The sequence below is a fragment of the Delphinus delphis genome, chromosome 2 (assembly GCF_949987515.2).
Source record: "Delphinus delphis chromosome 2, mDelDel1.2, whole genome shotgun sequence".
Taxonomy (NCBI): Eukaryota; Metazoa; Chordata; class Mammalia; order Artiodactyla; family Delphinidae; genus Delphinus; species Delphinus delphis.
Window position 1 is genome coordinate 31,317,840 of NC_082684.1, and position 24,946 is coordinate 31,342,785.

Consider the following 24,946-nt stretch of genomic DNA (forward strand, 5'->3'; position numbering starts at 1 on the left):
ACTGAAGAACAAGTAGTTCAATAAAAACATCTAGTAAAAGTTAAGACTATAGAAACACTGAGTCCATATCAAATATATCCAGTTTCCTAATAAATACTGCAAGTGGTAATTAAGGAAGTAAAAAATTTTTTTTTCAAATATACTCATATCAACCTCAAAAAATATATAATATGCCCAAAAGGCCTTGCTACCCACTTTCAGTTCTTCAGCTGCCCACAGTACCTGGAGTATTTTTGAATACTCCTTAAGACCTCCAAACACCAGCGACATTCATAGCAGAGATGCACTGAATGGATACATTACAAATATTTGAGAAGGACCCCTCTCCATCCAGTCTCTAGAGAGTGAATTACTTCTGAGGGTATCTTTTGCAAAACAGCTTTTAAGCCACAAAAATACCAGGAGGGGAAGGAAAAAAGCGGACAGGAGAAAATATGATAAAATTTTGAAAAATACGTACAATATATGTCTAAAACACTCGTAACATTTTAACTCCTTCTTTGAGATGTTAAGTGGGAGACTCTCTGGAAACTCTGATAAACTATTCATAGTTCTACTCAATCAGAAGCATTCTAATTAAATACATAATATTAATATAACTGTCTAAGAAAACACTTAAGGGAACTCTACAGATAGTTTCTAAAGTAGACTCCATCCTGTGGGGCAGTTCCTCATTAAAGATATATGCGGCCCATGTGCTCATTCCTATGTTTGTAATCTGTGATTATACAACTTAACATTACAGTCATCCCAGGCCATTCTGCATTTAAAGAGATGTATTTACGGACATATCCTGCCAAACAACCATAATACACTTAACCTCAGTTCAACCGCTGCCTGAATGAACTTGCTAGGATCACACTGCAATACAGATGCAAAACAAATATTAGGCCAAGGAATGTGATGTTCACATATTGAAAAAAGAGTGAAATCCTTATATAATGCCTCTTAGTCTCTAGGGCAGAATGTACATGAGTATTTAAATTCTGAAAGCTGGAAATCTAAATACAGAACATGGATAGAAATAACAAATTCTTAATTTTGGAAAAAGAAATGAATTCCTCTGAAGGGTGGAGTATGTTATCTCAGAAAGCAGCTCCAACTAGGTGGCAATAAAGGACAATGTTGCCTCTGGATCTATCCAAGCAAATTAGTAAGTCTAGAAACAGAAGGAAAAAATGAATCTGAGAACATTTTTTAAAGGTATTGTTCAGAGTAGATTACATTAGATTATTGCTTTGAATCCACTTGCATTATCAATAGCAAGCAAAAGTCACTACCACCCAATCGCTTCCTGTGATCTTAAACCCACTTTGGGATGCCAGACTAATTCTTAGTGAATAAGTCCTCGCAGGAAGGTGAGCCAATGCACTCATTCAGTCAATCACCAAATATGTGTTGGCCCAAAATATTTCCTTCAGAAAAAGGCTTATAAATTAAAAACTAGGAATGAGACAGTATGATAATGTCTCAACTGTGATTTATCATGTTTTCTGATTTCCTAATAAAATACAGACTTCAGGCTGTAAGGCCAACACTCACCATCAGTGGGCTCCGACTATGCACGTAGACCTCAGTTTCATTTTATCATTCAAGCAAGATGTAACACAAGAGTGTACAAAGACTGTATGTGAAACTGTATCTCTGCTACAAGTCCATTTATAATGATCACTATTGAGAAATAACCACTCCTGGCCCCTTAAATTAATGCTCAATTATGCCTAGAATAAATTTATAAGAACGTGTATTTCAGTGTGCTTAAAAAACCCCAAGGCTGCCTTCTGGTACTTTCATCAATAGAGAGAGATCATTTTAATCTTTCATTTGTCATGAATAAACAAACCCTTCTGGAAATGTTCTCCTTATTACTCAAGGTAAGTGAAGTATTACTAGAATTCCACTTCGCAAGTCATCTAGACCACCACTGCCAAATGTCCTTGCAAGTGTATCTTATTCACACTAATGTTTCTCAGGATTAAAGTGAACTATCTTACCAGTGAGGAAAAAGCATTATTTTATCAAGGTCACTGTTGGATAATAAATAGAATTCAAGATCACTTTCCCATTTAGTAGACTTTTTCACTCCAAAACACCATTCTTACTATCAATATCAAATTCAATAAGCAAGCATTTGCCTTTATAATGTTACGTCAATAGACTGCTTTTATTATACTTTCTACAAAATGGATACTCCAGAGCATGAACCATTTCTGTATATGTTAAATTATTACTGGTATTAAACAATAAAATATACAAATATAACTAATTTAGAAAGTAAACTGCGACGTCATAGATACAAAGTACCATCTCTGATTCAGCGAAATCCTGACATCAAAGCTGGAAGCAGGACCTCTGAATCCTATATCCATAAATAACCTTGGACAAGTGAGTTGACCCCTCTGATTCTCCATGTATATATGCTTTACCTGGAGAACACCACCCATTTACTGAGAAAAAGAAGTGAGACCATGGATATAATAAGCTCTCAGGACAGTACCAACATAAGTAAGTACTGGCCATTGTTGTTGCATTGTTTTTACTGGAGGGAAAGTATGTAGTAATCACACCCAAAAGAGTTAAACTTAAGCAATACACACACTAGTCTTTAAAAGTCTATCCAAATAGTGAAATAAGAGTACCACAAAAATAAAACAAAATATACAAGAACATATGAAAAAGTTATCCAAGGTCTAGTGTATTTTACCATGATTTTTTTTTTTTATAAACTCTTAGTTGTATTCTGACTTGAGTAGAGGATGTCTAAGATTTCATACATAAATCATTTACTGCTTCACCTCCTGGTATCTTGAAAACAGAATAAATCTTTTAATAAGAATAAACTAATGTTTTAATAAGAGATCAGAATGTTAATTAGCATTTTTTATAAAAGTAAAAATGTGGAAAACAGGCTAAATGTCCATCAGCTTGAAAATGTATGAAAAAATATGCAGCTATAAAAAGAATAAGAGGGACTTATATATCCTAATATGGAATGATCTAAGACATGTCAAGTTTTTTAAAAAAAAAAACATATAAAGACTCTATGTTAAGACAACCGAAAAAATAACTGACGTTACATACATACATATTTATGCACTTAAGCGCATACACCAAGGATTCAAAGTATGTGACCAATAGTAACCTCTTGGTTTTACTCTGCATAATCCTGTTATTTGACTATTTCAGTGAGACTCTATTTATACATTACTTGTGTAATTTATGAACCCCCAGGAAAGCTAGCCAATAAATACACTAGGCTAAAATCAAGTAAAAATACGTTTTAGACAGCACTTCATAGTTTACAAAAGGATTTTGTAATCCTTTCAATAAATCCTTTAACACATAATCTAATTTGATCCCCACAATAGCTTCTAGAATTTAAGGTAGTATCCTTCCTTTACAAGTAAGAACAGACTCAAGTATTTATTACTCCACAGTTAGTTAATGCAGAGCCAAAACAGAAACATGGTCTCCTGACTCTAAATTCAGTGTTGAGTTTCTTGTGCTACAGTCCCTCCATAAATTGAAATGCTGACATCTATACCGAGGCTCTCTAAACTGCTGTAGTGCTTCCCTTCTCATGAAAATTCAGTGTGGCGGTAAAGGCATTAGAGTGGGGAGTCATCCTGGGTTCCAGTCTTGACTACACCACCACTAAGACTTCACAGTAAGTCAAACCTTCGACCATGATTCTTGTGGTCGCAGGTGAGATTCAACAGTGATACTTTTAAAAAATACTAATACCCAGGCCTAACCTCCAGAGATAGGACTTAATTGGTCTAGGGCATTAGTACCTTTATTAAAAGCTCCCCTGGTTATTCTAAGTTGCAGCTTGGTTAAGACCAGAGCTTAAGACTTAAATGTTATTATCTGATAAAAATGAAAGATATTAAAAATCACATGCTATGCGGCTTCCCTGGTGGCGCAGTGGTTGAGAATCTGCCTGCCAATGCAGGGGACACGGGTTCGAGCCCTGGTCTGGGAGGATCCCACATGCCGCGGAGCAACTGGGCCCGAGAGCCACAACTACTGAGCCTGCGCGTCTGGAGCTTGTGCTCCACAACAAGAGAGGCCGCAACAGTGAGGCCCGCGCACCGCGATGAAGAGCGGCCCCCACTCACCGCAACTGGAGAAAGCCCTCGCACAGAAACCAAGACCCAACACAGCCAAAGATAAATAAATAAAATTTAAAAAAAAAAGAAGAATCCGCCTGCCAATGCAGAGGACGTGGCTTCGAGCCCTGATCCAGGAGGATCCCACATGCCGTGGAGCATCTAAGTCCATGCGCCACAACTGCTGAGCCTGTGCTCTAGAGCCTGCGAGCCACAACTACTGAACCTGCGCACCTAGAGCCCGTGCTCCGCAACAAGAGAAGCCACTGCAATGAGAAACCCACGCACCACAACGAAGAGTAGCCCCCGCCTGCTGCAACTAGGGAAAGCCCACACGCAGCAACGAAGACACAACATAGCCAAAAATAAATAAATTAAATAAATAAATAATAAAAATAAATAAAATAAAATAAAACTAGTGAATTAAAAATTCACATGCTACGTACTTCCCCAGAGTTGAAATGAGGGATGAAAGTTATCATATATGGGAAAGCCTCGTGTAAACAATAAAACGCCTTAACACATGTAACAGATTGCTATTTATTCCTTCCAACAGGTAGCACATCTTGTGTACCAGGCACGTGCTGGGATGGAGAGGAAAGGCATCATCCTCAAGAAGCTGGGAAGTTGCCATGTCCTCAAATTACAGCCAAGCAGGTGGTGGTGACCAGCCCAGCCTTGGGGTATGAAGGTGTGTAGGAGTAATGGTGGGAAGAGGGCTTAGAAAGGACAGTGCAGAGGAGACCCTTGAACTAGATCTTGACAACATTCTAGACAGGGCGCACATCACACCTAGGCAAGTGATTCAGGATGGCCAGAGGTCCTCGGAGAGAGGTCTCAGGACCCTGGGAATCCTTGAGACCCTTTCAGGGAATCTGTGAGGTTAAAACTATTTTAATAATAATACTGAGACACATCACCACCAAAAAACTAGAAACAATTCAAATGTCTTCCAACTGTTAAACAGACAAACATATTCATCTGTTTGTCTATGTATGAATATAAATATTCATACATTGGAGTAAGATAGCCATTAAAAGGAACAAATTAGTGATACACACAACAGCATGGATGAATCTCAAATGCACTGTGTTAAATGAAAGAAGCCAGATTCAAAAGGTTACAGACTGTACAATTCCATTTACATGACATCCGAGCAAAAGCAAAACCACAGAGCTAGAAAACAGGTCAGAGGGTGCTGAGGCTAGGGGTAGGGGAACATTTTGGGGTGATGGAAATGTTCTTTATCTTCACTGTGGTTACACAGCCATGCACCTTTGTCAAAACCCAGAGAACTATACGTTAAAAAGGGTGGACTACACTGTATATAAGTTATACCTCAATAAATTGAACTTTTAAGAATAATACCATGCTGCTGTTTGCCTTTTCACTCTCATTCTCTCATAAGTGTTTTCCAGAAGCTGCATGACTTGATGATGTCATCACTCTGCACGGAGGGAATGTAAGCTTGTATATTCTTGCATTTTAAACTGTTCTCCATTTTAATTTGGAATAAATAGTGATAGATATAATCAACCAAAACAAAAGCTCCCTTGGGGCTTTGATAATGTTTAACAGCATAAAAGGTGTCTGAGACCAAAAGTTTGAGAACCGCTGCCATAGGTAACAGGGAGGCCCTAAAGTGTTCAAGCAGAAAGTAATGGGATCCAACTTTACAAAGAATGGTGCAGGGAAATTAGTTAAGAAGTTATTACAAAGGTCTGCGTAAGGCTGATCCCAGGATGCACTGGAAAGAAATTATGCCCACACATCATCTGTAGCTAGTTATAAATCCCAAGGCAGCTTCTCTCTGTTGAGCTGCCTCTTTGTCGGTGCGTTAATGTTTTGCTAAATAATTCCTTTAACTAGTAATATAGTTAGGAAACTAAATCTGCACCAAGAGCCATCCTACAATGCATTACTAAGTGATTTTTGCATTATTCACTCAATTGCCATTGTCCCTCTTCAAACGATGCCAACAACTTAAAGCTGAGTTTTACATATTTTAAACTTGAGAAGTAACCATCCTAAAGAGGTACAAAAATTAACTTAGAAGTGGTTCAATATCTCAAAATCAATTAGGAAAATTAGGCAACTGATTAAAAAATCCACTTTATTACTTCTCGGAAATGTACTTTCATTTGTAACCAGAAACACTACGGTAATCCTAACTCAGCACAATTTTTCCTATGCCATGTGGTTTCTTCGAATTTGGGTTGGGGCGGCGGGGGTGGGGGGGTGTTTGGTTTTGCTTTTGGGTTTGGTTTTGGTCTGCACAGTTCCCTTTCTTCCTAGAGAAAACTCATTTCTAAATACTAGCCCTATCCAAATTATTTTGAGTACAGATCTTTTTGCTATAATCTTCTCAAGCCCAGAACTCTTATAAGTACTTCGGGATGCCACAGAGATAGAAAAATTAATCTTAAAACCATCCATGTCTTTAAGCTTTAAAACAGAAAACAGACAAACAGATGACAGAATGATCAATCCATCATAGGCAGAAGGTAGTAGGTATCAGAAAGATGATTTCCTTCCCCTAAAAAAAACTTACAGTTTTATAAGCCATTTTGAATGAACATGTGCATGTGTTTCAATCATCATCACATATTGCTTCTCTAATTGTTTTAAGTAGCCAGCCCTTTGACACCTCTTAGGTCATCCCGAACAGGTGGAAACTTGTCTGGAGAATTCAATTTGCCATCTTTTAAAAAATTCACCTATACTGCTATTCATGTGAAAGGGGGTAGGGGAACCCCAAACTTGGCCAAGGGAGCCGTGTATTACTAAGAGAAAGTAAAACTCGATCCTTACCTGAAAGTACAGTCCTTTTCATCTATCTCTTATACAAAAATCTTGGGAAATTAGTTTACAGTCAGTCCTACAGGAGATTCAAAGTTGAAACTGAACCTATGGATTGAAAAGGGGAAATAATTAATGTGAACCACATGTATAATGAAGATAAAAACATCAATTTAATCAAAGACGAAATTTCCGTACACTCGTTAAAGCCAAATGGTTTCTGCAGGAAACCTGTTCTCTGTGACTCAAATCCAAAATGGAAAACGTGGGTGGTTCTTCCTGACTTACCATTAAGAGTCAGCCAATTGGCTGCTGAAGTTTTCACACAACTTAAGCTCAAACTCCCATCTGCTCTAATACTGTCATACCTTAGTGAAATGAAAGAGGCGTAAAGGCTTTCTTCAGCCTCAACTCAGTCTTTAACGGGGTACCTTGGGCTTATTCTGTCTAGACCATATTTGAACACACTGCCAAGTTCTTCAAAACTTCAAATCCAGAAGATGTGAAAAATGAGAGCTAAATCACAAAATAATTCAGGGGCCGTAAAGCTATCTCTCACTTCAGAGCTATGATTTCTGAAAAATGACTCTCTTGGGTACTACGCTATAGTAGCTATTTGAGGAGCTGGGGCTCTGGCCTGGTTATCTGCACCATAACTGCACTTCTCCGCCACTCACTATCTGTCAAGTCATGCCTGCCAACAGATACCATTCTTGAACTTCTAAACATATAACTCTGCCAGACTGGGATATGAATCCAGTAATTCTGTAGGGTACAGAAATACCCTCTCCACCCAGCACTAGTAAACTAGCTGGTGTGACACAGACAACTGAAACCACACACAACAGCACACCTTCAAGGTGATACTAGCACGGCAAGACAAGCACAAGGGCCTCCCGACCTTGACACCTGCAATCAAAGGAAAATCTGCAAACACCAGACAATAAAAATTCAGATAGACTCCAAGTTCCAGTTCCTTAAGATTGCAGGCCCAATTTGAAAGTTCCTCATGTCTTTGGAGGTGGTCTGAAAATTGCCAAGAGGCTCACAGAATCCACCCTGACTAGCAGAGAAGAGCTTGCTGTGAGCCACCAGTGACCATTCAGCAAGTGCTTGCATAATGATGCCTCTGGAGTCACATAGGAAAACCCACTGACCAGACTAAACCAATGGGCACTGGCTCCCAAAGTATTCATCTTGAGGAAGCTTCTGTGTGGAGACAATGAACAACATGAAATATATACACTCTTTGTACATTTAAATTTTAGAAAATTTGTGTTTGGACACACTAAGCATATTACGAGCAAATACAGATTCATAAGCTCTTAGAGCTGGAAAAGACCTCAATACTCCATTATCACTGTGAAACTCTCACTTCACCAATAAGATTAAATCACAGTCTGCTGACCACCAGTCTAGTGCTCTTCCTTTTACATCCTACTCTCTAATTAGTTGTGGAAACAATATCTTGGAGCATATTAAAATCAAGTTATGACTCTACCGGACCGCATAATAAGTATCTCATTTAACCATGTGTTACAAAAGAAACAATTAACATGAAAGATCAAGAAGTAAAAACCTTCAGAGTATTCCCTGCTGGGGAAGGATAGGGTGGGGTTGATTGTCTTTCACCATATAAGTATAGTCTAATTTTATGGTCAGGAAAAAATATGGACAAATTATATATACAAACCATCTCTCTCTCTTTTTTAAAACTGATCCCTTCCAAACCAGTATCTTTAGCAAAAAGATACAAATCATATCTTACTTCATTTACACAGAATGTTGAAATGACAAAAATAGCAATGCTATCTTCTCAAGTTGAGGTTTAAAATATTTTCTAAATATTTTCACTGCACTATAATTAGTTTCCCCAATATATTTACCTTCAGAACAGATCAAGTAGAGCTATTTCCCTGTTGTAGTTTTCTTTAAAACTGATTTTTTTTTAACACTTCTACGATAATAAGGTGCTCTTTCATTCTGTTCATTTCCTCAAATTCCAAATGACGATTCCTCAAATAAGCACATTTTTTGCAAAAAAAAAAAAAAAAAAAGCCTACACACATAAAAAGAGGACATAAATAATTTGAATAAGATAAAATACCTGCATAAATTTTTAAGATAAAATATAAATCTCTAAACAAATTCATAATTGCTCCCTGGGTTACCTCCAAAGACAGGTTTATACACTCCTCTCCTATTAAGCATACTTCAGTGAAAATTTGTGACAAAAATAGTACGAATTCTGCCATTCATTAGTTGTGTGATATTGGGCAAATCATTTAAGCTTTGGGCTTAAGCTTATATAAAAAGTCAGAATACTTGATTTCTAAGGTATTTTCTAGGTCTCTTAACATCTTCCTAATATATGAAGCATCATCTTTATTTCCCTTGAATTTCTAAAGTCAAATATCTCTTTAAATAATAAAAATGAGCATTTATAAACTACATTATGTCCTAGAACTTCCTAGGAGGCTACCACAGCATAGCGAAGTGAAAATTTCAGAACAGTCTAGACTTTATCTGCACGAAATGTATCTCCTTGTCTCATGTTTTAGCTTTTCCAAAAAAGTTCAGAAATGTACTTTCACATCTGGAAGACTCTACCGAAGCATCTTCCACTCTTGCAGAGACTTCTAATTCCCTCCTCTTCCCTCCCCTATTGCCTCAGTACCCCAAGACTCTGAAACCTGCCCCTTTTTTTTTTTTGGCCTCAATGTTGAAAATGAAAACCTTTTAAGTCAATTACATTTAAAACCAGCTACTGTCCAAGTCTATATTTGAGAAGCTCTGTGTGCGTTTTTATCATTTAGTTATCTAGATTCTAATATCTAAAGAATTTGTTCCACTGATTCAAGCTGAAAATGTAATGATTTTTTTCATCTGAGTCCAAACTCCTTGTTTATTGTCAGATAAGCAAGGAAGTTCCAGAACACTGTATGTAACACAACTCACACACTTAAAACAATTTATTTTCTTTATATACCAACTGAAGATGTTGCCATCCCCAACGAGTTCACAAATAAAATAATCACTGGTATTGAGAATCTGTCATTTTACTAGTAGGAATCCTAAACAGTAGCTGCTTTTGCCAAGTTCATTCATTCAACATATATATATTGAATCCGTACTATGGACCAGGCACTATTTATTCTTCTTGCTGGGGATGTACAAACAAACTGACAAAAGTCTGCTTTTGTGGAGCCTATAGTCTAATGGAGAAGATATATAATAGGCGATAAACATAATATATAGACAAATTATATGGGATATACACATATAATATTAGAGGGGATCTGTGCTGTTAAAAAGAAAAAGGCCAGGATGGAAGAATAAGGGGATTCAGGAATGAATGGAGGGAAGATGGGTTGCACTCTTAAACAGAATGGGTCGGGGTAAGACTCACTACAAAGACAGCTCTGAGCCAAGACTTGAAGGAGGTGAGAAGTGAACCAAATTTAACTTTCCTAGTAATTTTTACCTCGTACTGATTATGCATGTAATAACACATGCCTTAAGAGAAAAAGTTCTGTGTATGAGCAAACAGAAGAGTAAATAAAAGAGAGCTGTGTGTAAACCCCCTTCATTTTTGCAGCTTTTTCTACCAAGTGAAACTTACATCTTCAATTAGGCATGCTCATTGTGTGTTCCCCTCCACACCCACAAGGGTTGTTCTAACAAAATTCTTACTTCTATGATTCATACTCCTCAAACCTCAAGAAGAAATTTCCAAGTATTCATTTGACACATAAAAAAAGCACCAGTGTTATCCAACCAACAACCCCACTGAGATGGCCCAACTACAAGTCAGGACTTAAATCTCAGGACGGGAACTCAATAGGCACTGGCTGAGCTTTTCCCACTGTGGTGAAACCTCTGCTCTTCTACAGGGTTTAATGGGAAAAGACTGGACTGTGAAATCAGGAGGCCTCACCACCAACCAGCCCTGTAACCTTGAGCAAATCACATCACATGATTTTCTCAACTATAAAACTAGGGTTTGAACCAAATGATTTCTAAGTCCCTTCTAGGGATAAGTCCACTTCAGAAAAAAACTTTTGGTAAATAACCCTATATCAAAAAGTATAATACTTTTTGACATAGGGCTATATGAAACCCTATATACCAGATCCATACACTCTAATTTGCTCCTCTAGTAACAGTATCAATTCATATCGACCCATGCATAAAATCACCACTCTCCCTCTCTGATCAAAAGATCCACAAGAATGGGCCTTGACTAGCTCACCAAGGGCAAAAGAATGTGCAAAAAGATGATATTCTCGTCTCAACTTTATTATCTACATACTCTTATTACACCAGACTATCATAGAAATTCTAAAGTAACACAAGCATGAAACTGCCAGAGTTTTAAATATTCTTTATGCACCACTACCCCCAATTTTTTAAAGTGTGTTTTTAAATACTAGGCTTCCTTAAAAGTTACCTGTAACCCATTAGTGTAGCTGCTATGACATTATTTCAAATAGGCACTGTAGGGCTTCCCTGGTGGTGCAGTGATTAAGAATCTGCCTGCCAATGCAGGAGACACAGGTTCAAGCCCTGGTCTGGGAAGATCCCACATGCTGTGGAGCAAGTAAGCCCATGAGCCACAACTACTGAGCCTGCACTCTAGAGTCCGTGAGCCACAACTACTGAAGCCTGTGAGCCTAGAGCCTGTGCTCCGCAACAAGAGAAGCCACCGCAATAAGAAGCCACGTACCACAACAAAGAGTAGATCCCGCTCTCCACAACTAGAGAAAGCCTGTGCACAGCAAAGAAGACCCAACACAGCCATAAATAAAATAAATAAAGAAATGTATTAAAAAAATAGGTGCTGTAACAAGCAGCTGTTTATTCAGGAGGGCTGAAAATCCTTGGTCCATTCTCACCACAGTTTAATGAAGAGTTCCCCGCTGTGCAAAGCCCACCTTCTCACTGTAGAATTTTAAAAAGCAAATAAACAAACCGAGGCTGGGAGCATCCTTTCCTGCCTTCCTCTGGGATATACTTACACCTGGACAAACATCTCCTCCAGCAACAAAATACAAAGAAACTATAGGGGACTAGGGGACTAAAAATGACTACACACACTGCAGTTGGGGAAATCATGAACAATAAGATACAAAATGGCTACCAACTGCCATTTCTGAGGTGTTGGGAGCAAAAGCAGGGCACTGCACATGATCCCTGCACACAGCACCACACAAGGGGTGGGCAGATCACCTCTGGCCCCACCCACGGCTCCACCCCTGCCCTCATCCCCCCACCCTCACCCCATTTAAGGAACCAGCCTGCCCTCCTTGGAGAGTGACCAAGGGAACCTGTTACTTGTTTCTGCTCCCTCACAACATGAGTCCCAATAAAGCCTTGCCTGAACTTCTCGTCTGTCCTCTTTTCAACTTCTACTGACTGAAGAGTCCAAGGACTCAAGTCAGTAACAGTACCACCAACCAGACACACCACCCGGGACTCCTTCAGAATGGAGTCTCAGAGTTATACGGGGAAAGAAGCAAGGTGGGTGGCAGAGTGTGCAGCATCCACTTTGCTCAACGACAAAAGCAGAGTGATCTCGGCTCTGGCTTCCCCTCTGAAGCACCCTGACCCAAGCAGGGGCTGCAGCTCCTGGGAGGGCACGTTCCACAGTGCAGTACTGACAGCCAACCACTCCCAGTCTCTTTCTTCAGCTCTCCTGATGATTTTCTGAGTTACCTAGCAGCCTTAATCAATCCCTTTCTGCTTACACTAACTAGAATAGATCTTAGTATCTGTAACTAAAAACCCTGACCAATTCATGTGGCACATATTCCTTTCGTTATTTCCCCATACCAGAGCTGAGACTGAAAGACACGAGTAATCCACAGAACATTCCACTGTAAGTCAAAAGTTCTTTGTTTTGAGCCAGGGCTCAAATCCACAATCAACACCTCCAACCTTTTCTTATATGTATTTTTTCCTAAATTTCATCACCTCTGCCACACAAAAAGAAGAAAATGATTTTTGCCTAACTAATTTTCTATCAATAAAGAGTCTGATGACAGTAACTTGGCAAGGTAGAGAACGAGATACAATAAACATCACTGCCTATAGCAGCTCAAGTTTATGGAGAATCCTGCAGGGTTAGGCAGCACTTTCAGAACATTTCCAAACTGCAGACAAGGTGATCTAATGCTGTGTTTGAATGCCAAAGCGATCGGCACTCTGTGCCAAGGCACAACTGAATTCACAAGGCGGCAATGAACTTTGCACTTATGTTCTCCCATCCCTCAGGGCAAGATAACCACGTTAAAACCACAGACACATCAGCTAACTAAAATATGACACTATTACCTAACGCCAAAAGCAGACTGGAAATGGTGAGAAGTGATTATGCACGTTAAAATTCTCTTCTTCGCAGAAAGACATTACGTCCCATAAAATCAATTAGCAAAGCGGAGAAATGTAATCAACTGTTACTAATACTGTTCTTTAAGATGGCCGCAGGATCTCACAAAGCACATTCGATATCTTTGAATAATCAAATTACTCTGCATATCAGGCGGCACAAAATCTTTCTCAGGTAATACTCAAAGGCACAACTTTCATATAAAAGATCACTTACACACTTCTGAAGCCAATTAATGACACTGATACTATTCACGAGGCGTCTCAATGCTCTGCCAGATAGAAAGTGGGTATTCAATTCAAAGGAAAGCACGAGATTCGAGACAGCCTACTAAAGTTCGTGCCAACCTAGCTCTGGGGCACAGGCACAGAGGCCTGCTTCACCTCTGTTGCTGCAGGACCACTTCCCCTCCCGCTGCCCCGAACTGCTTTCATCAAACACTTTACAGCGCACTTAGCTTTAACACTGGTGGTGGGAAGAATGGGAATACAGAAAAGTTAAAACATAACTCTACGATTCCCTAAGGACAGGCAAATCAATTTGCTTTAAAAAAAAAAAATCTAGGAAACTTGGAGCTTGGCTACTTCAAAACAAAATCTTTGAAACAATCATTTCATAGAGCCTATCAGCAAAGAAGTTACTAAGATGAGTACCGAGCTTTACTATGACTACGCATGTGCCATATGTGTCCTTGGGATGCATCTGTTCTCTTTTTTTTTAAGAAATGAAGTCTTTCTGGGCTAGAAATGACACATGGCCTACTATGATGTTTTTTATGGTTTCTCATATTTAGACTCTAACTTCAGTCAATCTTACTGCAAGTTTAATGCTGATTTATTAACAGTGTCAAAATCAAGGGATGCGTACATAATACCACAGATCAGTGATTCCCAAAGCTGGTCTGCAAAACAATACCTGCATCTGTAGGTCCTCAGGGAAATGAGGAAAAAAACTTGCTCATGAGTCTTACATAAAGCTAAATTTATCTCATTTAAAGGGTTGCCCTATATTCTGAAATTATGTCCTTCCTATTCTTTTGGTATACAAATGGCCTTTCTTTACAAAACGCTAAAAAAAAAAAAAAAGATCATAATTACATGTGTCAAATGCCAGAGTCTAGGTACCACTGCTCCAGCTCTTTGCCTTTCGCATCTCCAACATCCCAACTCCCCTCCTTCCAGCTGCTCAGGCAAAAATAAATAAATAAAACCTAACGGCATTCCCGACTCCTCTCTCACACCCCACTTCTAGACCATGAGCAAAACCTGTCAGCCTTACTCTTAAAATGTGTCCCTATTCAACCACTTCTCACCAGAGGAAGACACAGATTGTTTCCATCACCCCCAAGAGGGATATCAAAATGGCCAATAAACACATGAAAAAGTCCTCAACTGCATTAGTCTTCAGGGAAATGCAAATTAAAGCCACAATAGAATACTTCTACACACCCACCAGAACAGCTCAAGTTAAATGGCAGGAAATACCACGTGTTGTCAAGAATGTGGAGCTCTCCTATGCTGCTGATGGACATATAAACTTGGGAAAAACTGTTTCTCAGTATCTACGAAAGTGAATATACACATACCCCATGACCCAACAATTCTACTCCTAATTATATCCCCCATAGGTGTCTTGACAAAAGACATATACGGGAATATTCATGGCAGCACGATTCACTAGCCAAAGACAGGAAACAACTGTGGTACCATCATCCAATGGAATGCTCTACAGCAACCAAAATGAATGAACTGCAAATACCTGTAAGGCTATGGATGTGTCTCACAAACACAATGTTGAGTGAAAGAAGCCAGAAACAAAAGAACAGATTATGCGTGATCACGGTAAAATCAAGCTCAGAAACTGGCCAAAAAAAAACTAAGCCATGGTGTTAGCAGTCAGTGGGTAGTGCTTTGACTGGGAAGGGGTAACCAGGCCTTCTGAGGGACCAATAATATAATAGTCTGCTCTTAATCTGAGCATTGACTACACAGTGTACTCACTTTGTAAAAATTCATCTCACCATATACTTGTGCTTTCTGCCCTTTTCTGTATGCTTGTTATACTATGATATATAAAGTTACTCTTTTTTTTTTTTTTTTTTGCGGTATGCGGGCCTCTCACTGTTGTGGCCTCTCCCGTTGCGGAGCACAGGCTCCGGACGCGCAGGCTCAGTGGCCATGGTTTAAGGACCCAGCCGCTCCCTGGCATGTGGGATCCTCCCGGACAGGGGCACGAACCCGTGTCCCCTGCATCGGCAGGCGGACTCTCAACCACTGCGCCACCAGGGAAGCCCTAAAGTTTTTCTTTTTAATCACCTTCCCAATAAGGCCTTCTCTAGCCCAACTTCTCTATCTAAAATTTCTACCACTCCCCAATATGTCATATCCTTCTTCCTCTCTTACTTTTCTACTTTAGCACTTGTCAATATCTAACACACTATCTTACATACTAGGTCTATTTTACAAGCATATCTTATTTACTGTCTCTCTCCACTCATTAAACTACAAATTCCACAAGTTCAGGTATTTTGTCCATTTTGTTGGGTGCTGGGTCCCCAATGCCTAAAACAATGCCTGGCAGAGAACAGGCACTCAATAAACACTGATTTAATTGATTTATTAATGATACAGCCTTGCCCAACTTAATTATGTTTGTGGATTCATGGCATGTATTCTTGCAGTCATCATGGTATATTTAAGCAATAAGCCAGTTGCTGTTCTGGTTGTACATTTCTCAACCTGGTTTCGAGACCTCTCATCTTCCCGATCACCCTCTGGATGCTCAAGTTTTTCCCATTTCCAGATTAGGTTCTGGCCAGTCTGGAGTATAACAGAACACTCTGAACTCATAACATCTGTTTTTTACAAATGAAGCATAAGGCTGGCATTAACTATTCTCTTATCATATCTACCCTGTGGACTCAACTTATACTGAGTTTAGGGTCAAATAAAATTAACAAAGAAACTTAACTCTAATTTTTCTCCCTTCACATAAACATATAAATCAAGAAATATTCCCATCCTCTAGCGAGGTCTTTGGTTTTGGATCCTAAATGTAGAAATTTTCTTGTATCTCTATCTTGCTGTAAGATTTTTTTTGGTATCTGCCTTTCTCCCCAATACCAAAAGTAAAATAAGAGATTGCATTGTATTAATTTGGCACAGATGTTATCAAAGTTATAAACAATGATTCTCTAAAAACTGCAAGCTCTTTCATCTACCCATCCATCACTGTAAGATTTTGCTCACCATTCCAAACCTCAAGTGCTTTTTAAAGCAGTGTTGTTTCTCAACCTTTTTTCACTATCATTCCCAAAAGAGACTTTTTAGACATTTTTCTTAATAATTCTCCATGAAACTTTAATACCACAGATATACTGTATGTACTTACACTGTATATCTGTTTATATACTTATGTATATTGTGCTTGAAACATTAAAAGATAAAATTTCTACCCTCCTCCCAGCAATTTCACTTCTTTGAACATGCATACTTTAAAACCTTGATTCTGTCAACTACCACATTACCTTACCTTTCTAATTTTACTTCACAAGTAAATTTGTCAACAAGAAAACCATTTCAGTCAAAGATGAAAGTTGTAACTAACAGAAGTCAAGTACAGAGTCCAATAGCACAGGAGGAAAAGCTTCCCTCCCAGCTGATGCAAATCCACTAAACCTACCATTTTTTAAGTCTACTTATCCAACGAGCTTCAAACCCACCAAATACCCACTCAGTATTTTCCATCTTCTTCATAAGGACAGCATTTTGTTAAACTAAACACTCTGTTGAAATCAAAAGACAGCAGTCCCTTGACTAATACCTATCGAACCTTCTTGAAATCTATTTTAAAAAGAAAACAAGATTAGCACAGAATGACCTGTTTTAGTCTCTCCTAAATCCCTCTAAAATCTGTTACTTTTCTTGGCCTTCTGGTCCAGGTAATCCCTACCTTCACTCTTATAAGAATTTCCTGTTTCCCTAAGTTCAGATTAGTATTTTTTATTTTCCACATTATGTATCAGCACATGTTTTAAATGCAAATCTGACCATTCCGCTTCCTGGATATTTAAAATCCTTCCAGAGCTCCTCCTACCTGTAAGATAAAGTCCCAACTCCTCAGCATGATATGCAAAGCTTTCCACTATGAGGCCAAACAGTGGCAACATCTTCCCACTTCTAGGAAGCTTTTTCATAATCATTTTACTGTGTAGAGTAGAAATGTTCTTACACCCAAGCCCCAGCACCTACCTGCCCTCCCCAACCTATCCACTTCCCCTTAGTCTGTGCAGATGTGAGAAGCAACACCACCTCCGCAAAGAAGTCTTCTTCCTCACTCTCCAACCTAGCGTCACAAAGCATGTCACAACCAGCTTTACAGGCACTCTGCCTATATCTGGCAATTACTTGCTTATCAGTCTGTTTCTCCCACAATTGAGCCATTCAAAAAATATGCGCAAAATCTGCAGCAACATGGATGGACCTAGAGATGATCATACTAAATGCAGTAAGTCAGACAGAGAAAGACAAATATCTTATGCCATAACTTACGTGTGGAATCTAAAAAAATGATACAAATGAACTTATTTACAAAACAGAAACAGACTCACAGACATAAACTTATGGTTACCAAAGGGGAAAGGGGGTGAAATTTGGGATTAACATATATACACTACTGTATATAACATAGATTAAACAAGAAGAACCTACTGTATAGCACAGGGAACTATATTCACTACCTTGTAATAACCTACAATGGAAAAGAATCTGAAAAAGAACATATATACAGGTAGATATCTTTATCTACCTATCTAACTAGCTAGCTAGATATGGCTGAATCACTTTGCTGTACATCTGAAACTAACACAACATTATAAATGAACTATACTTCAATAAAAAGTTAATTTAAAGATATATATATAGGCAAAGAAATGCACTAAGAATACTTCCCTCAAGCTGATCATCTAAACTGGGAACCTGACACTAACCTTTGTGCCCCCAGCACCAGGAATGCCAGGACCCTATGGGAACTGGAATCCCAATCCCAATATGCATGTGGAAGTACAGAAACCAGAAACAAAATATAAAATAGATAAACAACAAGGACCTACTGCATAGCACAGGGAACTATACTCAATATCGTGTAATAACCTACATTAGAAAAGAATCTGAAAAACAATATGTATGTGTGTGTGTGTGTGTGTGTATAACTGAATTACTTTGCTGTACACCTGAAACTAACACAACCTTGTAAATCAACTATACCTCAATAAAAAAATAGAATATATAGTTGTACATTCATATAATTGAAAACTATAGAGCAATGAACTACAGCTACAAGCAACATATGGATAAATTTTACATGTTAAGCAAAAGAAACCCAGTACGTATGAAAACATACTGTATGATGTCATTTGTACAAATTTCAAAAATATGTAAAAACCAATCTCTGGTGTTAGAAGTCAAAAGAGCAATTACCTTTGAGGAAGAAAGAGGGCTAGTGATTGCAAAGACATATGAGAAAGCTTCTGGGGGTCTGGTAATGCTCTTTCTTGACCCTGCATAGTAGTTACACACGTGTATTCATTTTCTGATAACTTATTGACCTGTATCTTTACGATCTGTGCATTTGATGTGTATTCTACTTCCAAAAAGCTTTTTTAAATCATTGTGGTAATTTTAAAATTTTTCCTACAAGCCACAGATCATCCTAGTTATAACCTTTCTAAAACACTTGTAGCCATTCAGACCTATTTTGTTTTCATGCTTATTATGTGCCCTTTTTTCTTTTATACACTGCTTAAAACCTGGCTTCCTATGAAAGTAAAAAGACAGACCGCAGAATAGGAGACAAATTTTGCAAATCATATATCTGACAGAAGATGTGTGTCTAGAGTATATAAAGAACTCTTACAACTCAATAATAAAAGGACAACTCAATTATAAAATGGGCCAAGGATCTGAATAGACATTTCTCCAAAGAAGATATACAAATGACCAATAAAAACATGAATGATTCTCAACATCATGTTATTAAAGAAATGTAAGTCAAATCCACAGTGAGATACCACTGCACACCCATTAGGATCACCAAAATAAAAAAGCCAAACAGGGCTTCCCTGGTGGCGCAGTGGTTGAGAATCTGCCTGCTAATGCAGGGGACAAGGGTTCGAGCCCTGGTCTGGGAAGATCCCACATGCTGCGGAGCAACTAGGCCTGTGAGCCACAACTACTGAGCCTGCGCATCTGGAGCCTGTGCTCTGCAACGAGAGGCCGCGACAGTGAGAGGCCCGCGCACCGCGATGAAGAGTGGCCACCGCTTGCCACAACTAGAGAAAGCCCTCGCACAGAAATGAAGACCCAACACAGCCATAAGTAAATAAACAAATGTGGGGTTTAAAAAAAAAAAAAAAAGCCAAACAGTACAGAAACAAGTGTTGGCAAGGCTGTGGGCAAACTGGAACCTTCCTACACTGCTGGTGGGAATGTAAAAGGGTACAGCTACTTTGGAAAACAGTCAGGCAATTCCTCAAAAGGTTAAACATACAGTTACCATATGACCAGAAATTCCACTCCCTAGGTATAGACCCAAAAGAAATGAAAACACATGTGCAGACAAAAGCTTACACATGAATAGCAGCATTATTCTTAATACCCAGAAAGTGAAACAACCCAAATGTCCATCAACTGATAGATAAACAAAGTGTTAATATATCCATACAATGGAATATTACTCAGCAATAAAAATAAAGCACTGATTCATGCTACAATGTGGATGAACCTCGAAAACATTATGGTAAGTGAAAGAAGTCAGTCACAAAAGACCATATATATGATTCCATTTATATAAAATATGCAAAATAGGCAGATCTGTAGAAACAAAGTAGATTAGTGGTTGCTTAGGTCTGGGGGGACGGGAGGGGTGAGAGCTAAAGGGAATGAGGTTTCTTTTTGAGGTGATGAAAATGTTCTAAAATTGTGGTGAAGGTTGCACACAGCTGTAAATAATACACTAAAAACCATTGAATCGTATACTTTAAATGGGCTAATTATATGATATGTGAATTATATATCAATAAAGCTGTTATTTTTTAAAATCTCCTTTTTTCTGCAATGGCCTTTAACAGCTGTGATGAGCTCTTCAGAAGCGGGCCTCATTTTTCCTTATCAGCGGGATTTGAAATCCTACAATCACAACTTTTGTTTCTTGGAGCTCCCTACCCATCTGGATGAAACCACACTCCTTTTTATAGTTCTGCTGGCCGTGGAGGTACACTATCTGTTCTCTGAACTTTGTGAAATCTCTTCCTAAAAATCCAGGCCAAAAGATTCTCTTCCATCACGGCAAAACCCCAAGACGAAATAGCCACTTTCACCCAAAGTTCTCGGTATGAATCAGTTAGTCACAATTTCCATCTTCTGCCTTCTAAGAAAAGAACTACCAATAAGTCAAGAACTTACCAGATGTCTCCATTTATAGGGTTGAGATTTCCACGAATATACAGATAGTTGAAACACACCATTTATAAACTATTTTATCCCTGTGCCAGCTTTGAACTTACACATATTTATCCAGGGATGCATTTCAGATTAGGTTCTGGGATTGCAAAATCACAAAAGACACAGCCCTGGCCTTCAAGGTTTAACAGAAGAAGCAAACACAGAAAAATAATTTTAAGATGTTTTCACAAAGCTCCCCCAGCTTCCCTCTACCCTGGCACTTAAAACTTGACTTGTAATTTTCTGTTACTCATCTGTCAACCTGGCTTGCGCTCATGAAAACAGATGCTCCCTTTGAATCCCAAGGACTGAGAGTGCCCTGAACACAGGACAGTTTCAACAAACTGTTTGTTGATTGAACATGTAAATGAAGAAGCATGAGTATGCAAGGAGAACCAAATGTGTCCCACACAAGTTCCTGTCCTGCCCTCTTAACCTCAGCTCACTGTTACAAATCCCAGCCACACCTGGCTATAGTACAGTCCTTGTTGAGGCTGGCAGGTAGCAAATTAAGCTGAGAAAATACCCAAGTTGATTCCTTCCTCTGTCCACTCCCCTTTCCTCCATCTGAGCTCTTAGCTTTCCTACCCCTAACCTCTCCTCACCTGATACCCAGGGGGAAATGTTCAGGATGACCTTTCAAAGACAACTACTGATGAGATGGGATTTTCCTGTGTAATGCAGATGAAATTGATTTTATAGATCCAAGAACCCACCCTTACAAGGCCAGTGAAATGTATCTTTCCATCAGGGTCTTTAAAAATCGGAGGGAAAGATACTAGGAAAACTGAAAAGCTGGGAGGGCTTGTTAAGAAGGAAGGACGGGTGATTGGCATCTCCTGGACATCTATTATGTGCCAGGCACTGTGCGTGCTGCCACCCCACTGCCATCCTAAGTGCTCCCACCTATCGGTACTAAATCCCACCTCTGAGAAGGACGTTACATACATTGTCTCATCGCATCTTGACAATAACCTTGTGAGTTAAGCATCAGCACTGTCCCCTTTTTAAACAGTAAGAAAGGTTGAGAAATTACCTGAGGTCACACTGGTAGGATGGAACCCAGGTCTCCAGTGCCAAAGCCTGTAATGCGCCCCTGCCACTTACTATGAAACACTGTGTAACACAGGCCAGCACCTTAGCCTCTGACTCCATTTTCTAAATCTCAACGATAAAAAATGAGGAAAACTCCTTCCTCAAACATTGGCGATGGAAATTAAATGAGACAATATATCAAAACAAGTGCTAGTACATAAATGACCCTGAAAAATAACACTGTTTCTTTCCTTGCTTCTCCTACTATGAACTCTCCCAGACTTAAACCCTGGGCAAGCAGTGGACACAATGTAATTTGTGTATCATCCCTCACACCCTGTCCTGGAGGGCAGGCTCTGCCTTACTCCCGTAGAATAGATGAAAGTGAAATCAGTGCCTGAGAAAAGCATCTGGGATGCCAGCTACCGCCCTACAAACCGTCAGAACCCACCACACTTGTACCCGGAAACTATTCAGAGAGAAATCTACGGTCAAAGCAGCTCTGGTTTTGCTCCCAGTGCCTCCTTCCTGAGGAATCCCGAACACCCCTCCCTAAGGCTTCTGTGCTCCACGTCACAGCCCCAGCGATAGAAACGCTGCACTTTTCCCACGGCCTCTTTTCCTTCTCCCCATCAAACTGCACCTGAAAGCCCTCTTTTACTGGACAGATCTCTCTGTTTTGCTTGTTTTTAGAAGCCATTTTTAAAAGACAGGGAACAAGAAAACAATGGTGGTTACCCCTGGGTGACAGAATGGTGGATGACTTTTTTCTTCAAACTTTCTTGTAGTTTCCCAATTTTCCACAAAGCCTTATGCAATGCTTTCATAATAAAAAAGAAAGACTCTACATTGAAATGATTTCCTTAGTCTCCTGCTGGTCATTTTCTTTTATTCTTCCTGAGTTCCCCAACAAGCTGGCAGCGTCTTGAGAACAGGACTGCTAAATTATCTGCACAACACTCAGCACAGGGGACTTCCCTGGTGGTGCAGTGGTTAAGAATCCGCCTGCCAAGGCAGGGGACACGGGTTCGAGCCCTGGTCCAGGAAGATCCCACATGCCGGGGAGTAACTAAGCCTGTGTGCCACAACTACTGAGCCCGCGCTCTAGAGCCCACGAGCTACAACTACTAAGCCCACATGCCGCAACTACTGAAGCCCACGCACCTAGAGCCCATGCTCCGCAACACGAGAAGCCACCGCAATGAGAAGCCCATGCACCGCAACGAAGACCCAATGCAGCCAAAAATAGATAAATTTTTTTGAAAAACCCAAACACTCAGCACAGTATCTGATGCACAGCAGGTGCCTGGCACAAAACAGCTCAGTCGATAGCTGTGGAGTGAATGATGAATGTTCGGGTAATATTTAGAAATGGACTTTGCCGGCTGATGGTGGGCAGACCAAGGTGTGAATGTGGCATGTCCTTAGTGGACTCGGATTATTGCAGTTGTGTATCATTATTTACAAGGTAGCTTTCAAACAGTCAATGCAGTTAAACATGAAAAGTCTGCAACCTGCAGACAAGGTGAACTACTCAAGGTGATTCACTGCTGCAGTGGTCAAGCAAGACCAGGATGGTGACAGATGCAAGATCCTTGTGCACCTTGCTATGAATGAGGACACCCCAAACTGAGCTCATAATAACCTCGGGGCTCTGTGCCCTAGTGAGATGGCACGTCATGGCCCTGGTCAGCCACCAAAATTCAACAACGCACTTTATTATTTTTTTTTTTTAGATAGAACTTATCTAATTTTTTTTTAAGATTTTTTTTTGATGTGGGCCATTTTTTTTTAAAGTCTTTATTGAATTTGTTACAATATTGCTTCTGTTTTTTGTTTTGGTGTTTTGGCCGAGAGGCATGTGGGATCCCAGCTGCCCCACCAGGGATCGAACCCGCACCCCGTGCAGTGGAAGGCAAAGTCCCAACCACTGGACCGCCAGGGAAATCCCAACAACACACTTTAAAATTAATCTTTGTCCTTAAGGTTAAATAAGCCTAAATACTAAAGCAAACTCTAGAGGGTTGATTTAACGTGAAAGAGAAGTCTCAAATATTTGGTTTGGAGGAATGACCTGAACACAAAGTTTAAAGAACGGTATGCTGGATCCAATAAACATACAAAGCCCACAACTCAACAGAAAAATCAGGGCAGTAAAAATGTTCCCCCTTTTCACCATGACCTAAGTTAACTAATTAACTTTTACTAGTGACTTCAATTCTGTTTGATCAATTGAATGTGTGTTTCCTAGAAGCACACTTGATTGCCAGGACTAATCTTACACCTGTTTCTTGTATTTGCAATTAACTTCAGTTCCATTAACGTCTCTTTAAAAATCTATATATTTCTAACATGCCTCCGACCTCTTAAAAGACACTTATTTCAAAACAATGCAGATGCTGACATGATGACAGCACGATAATTTTAGGGCGACAGGCAGAAATCAACGACAAGATGATAACTTCACAGCAGAATTCATGCTGCAAGATGAGAAAGTAAGCATTTCACCCAGAAAATACATTTCTCATGTTTTTTGGTCATGCCTTCAGTTGGGAAGTAAAATGAAAGTGTTCTTACTAGAAAAAAAAATTCTGTGGTTATTCCAAACTCTGTGCAGATTTCTATTGATTTCACCACAATTATAAATATTTACATTTCCTCTAGCTATTCGTACTAGACATAGTAGGAATCCTGAGCCTGAACTTCTCTGGCAGGTAGGAGCCCCTCGTGAGGTTGTTTCCCACATCTCAGAAAACTGACCAAAGAGAACATTCAATGACAACTATTATTTTGACTCCACTGGAAGGGAGAAAAATACATTATCCAAAAATTTGGATAGGGATCAGACATACTCAGTCTTCTTCAACTCCTAAAAGTTCACTCATGCACCACCCAAGTTTTCCTGGTGAAGCAATAGGAAGAAGTAAGAGAAATAGAAAGAAATGAAGTTAACTCCTGTGTAAACCATGCCTGAGTCCCCTGGAAAAGTGCAAATAGAGTCTCAAAACAACACAAGTTACTGAAACTTTCCAAGCTCCAGCTTCATCATCTGTTAAATACTGATAACACCTACCTCACAGAAATTCCATAAGGATAAAAATGAGATGGTATAA

The 24,946-nt window shown here is 39.4% G+C and overlaps 1 protein-coding gene across 17 annotated transcripts in view; it reads right to left on the reverse strand.

The window, feature by feature from the left end:
* Positions 1 to 24,946, reverse strand: part of SIPA1L1 (signal induced proliferation associated 1 like 1) — a 500,730-nt gene that overhangs the window by 336,701 nt on the left and 139,083 nt on the right. For 16 of the 17 annotated variants that reach the window (XM_069540429.1, XM_069540435.1, XM_069540434.1 and 13 more), the window contains one exon: positions 6,924 to 7,019. The exons of the other annotated variant lie outside the window; for it this stretch is intronic. The gene's annotated coding sequence lies outside the window, so the exon portion shown is untranslated. The remainder of the gene's footprint in view (positions 1 to 6,923; positions 7,020 to 24,946) is intronic. 17 annotated transcript variants of the gene reach the window in all.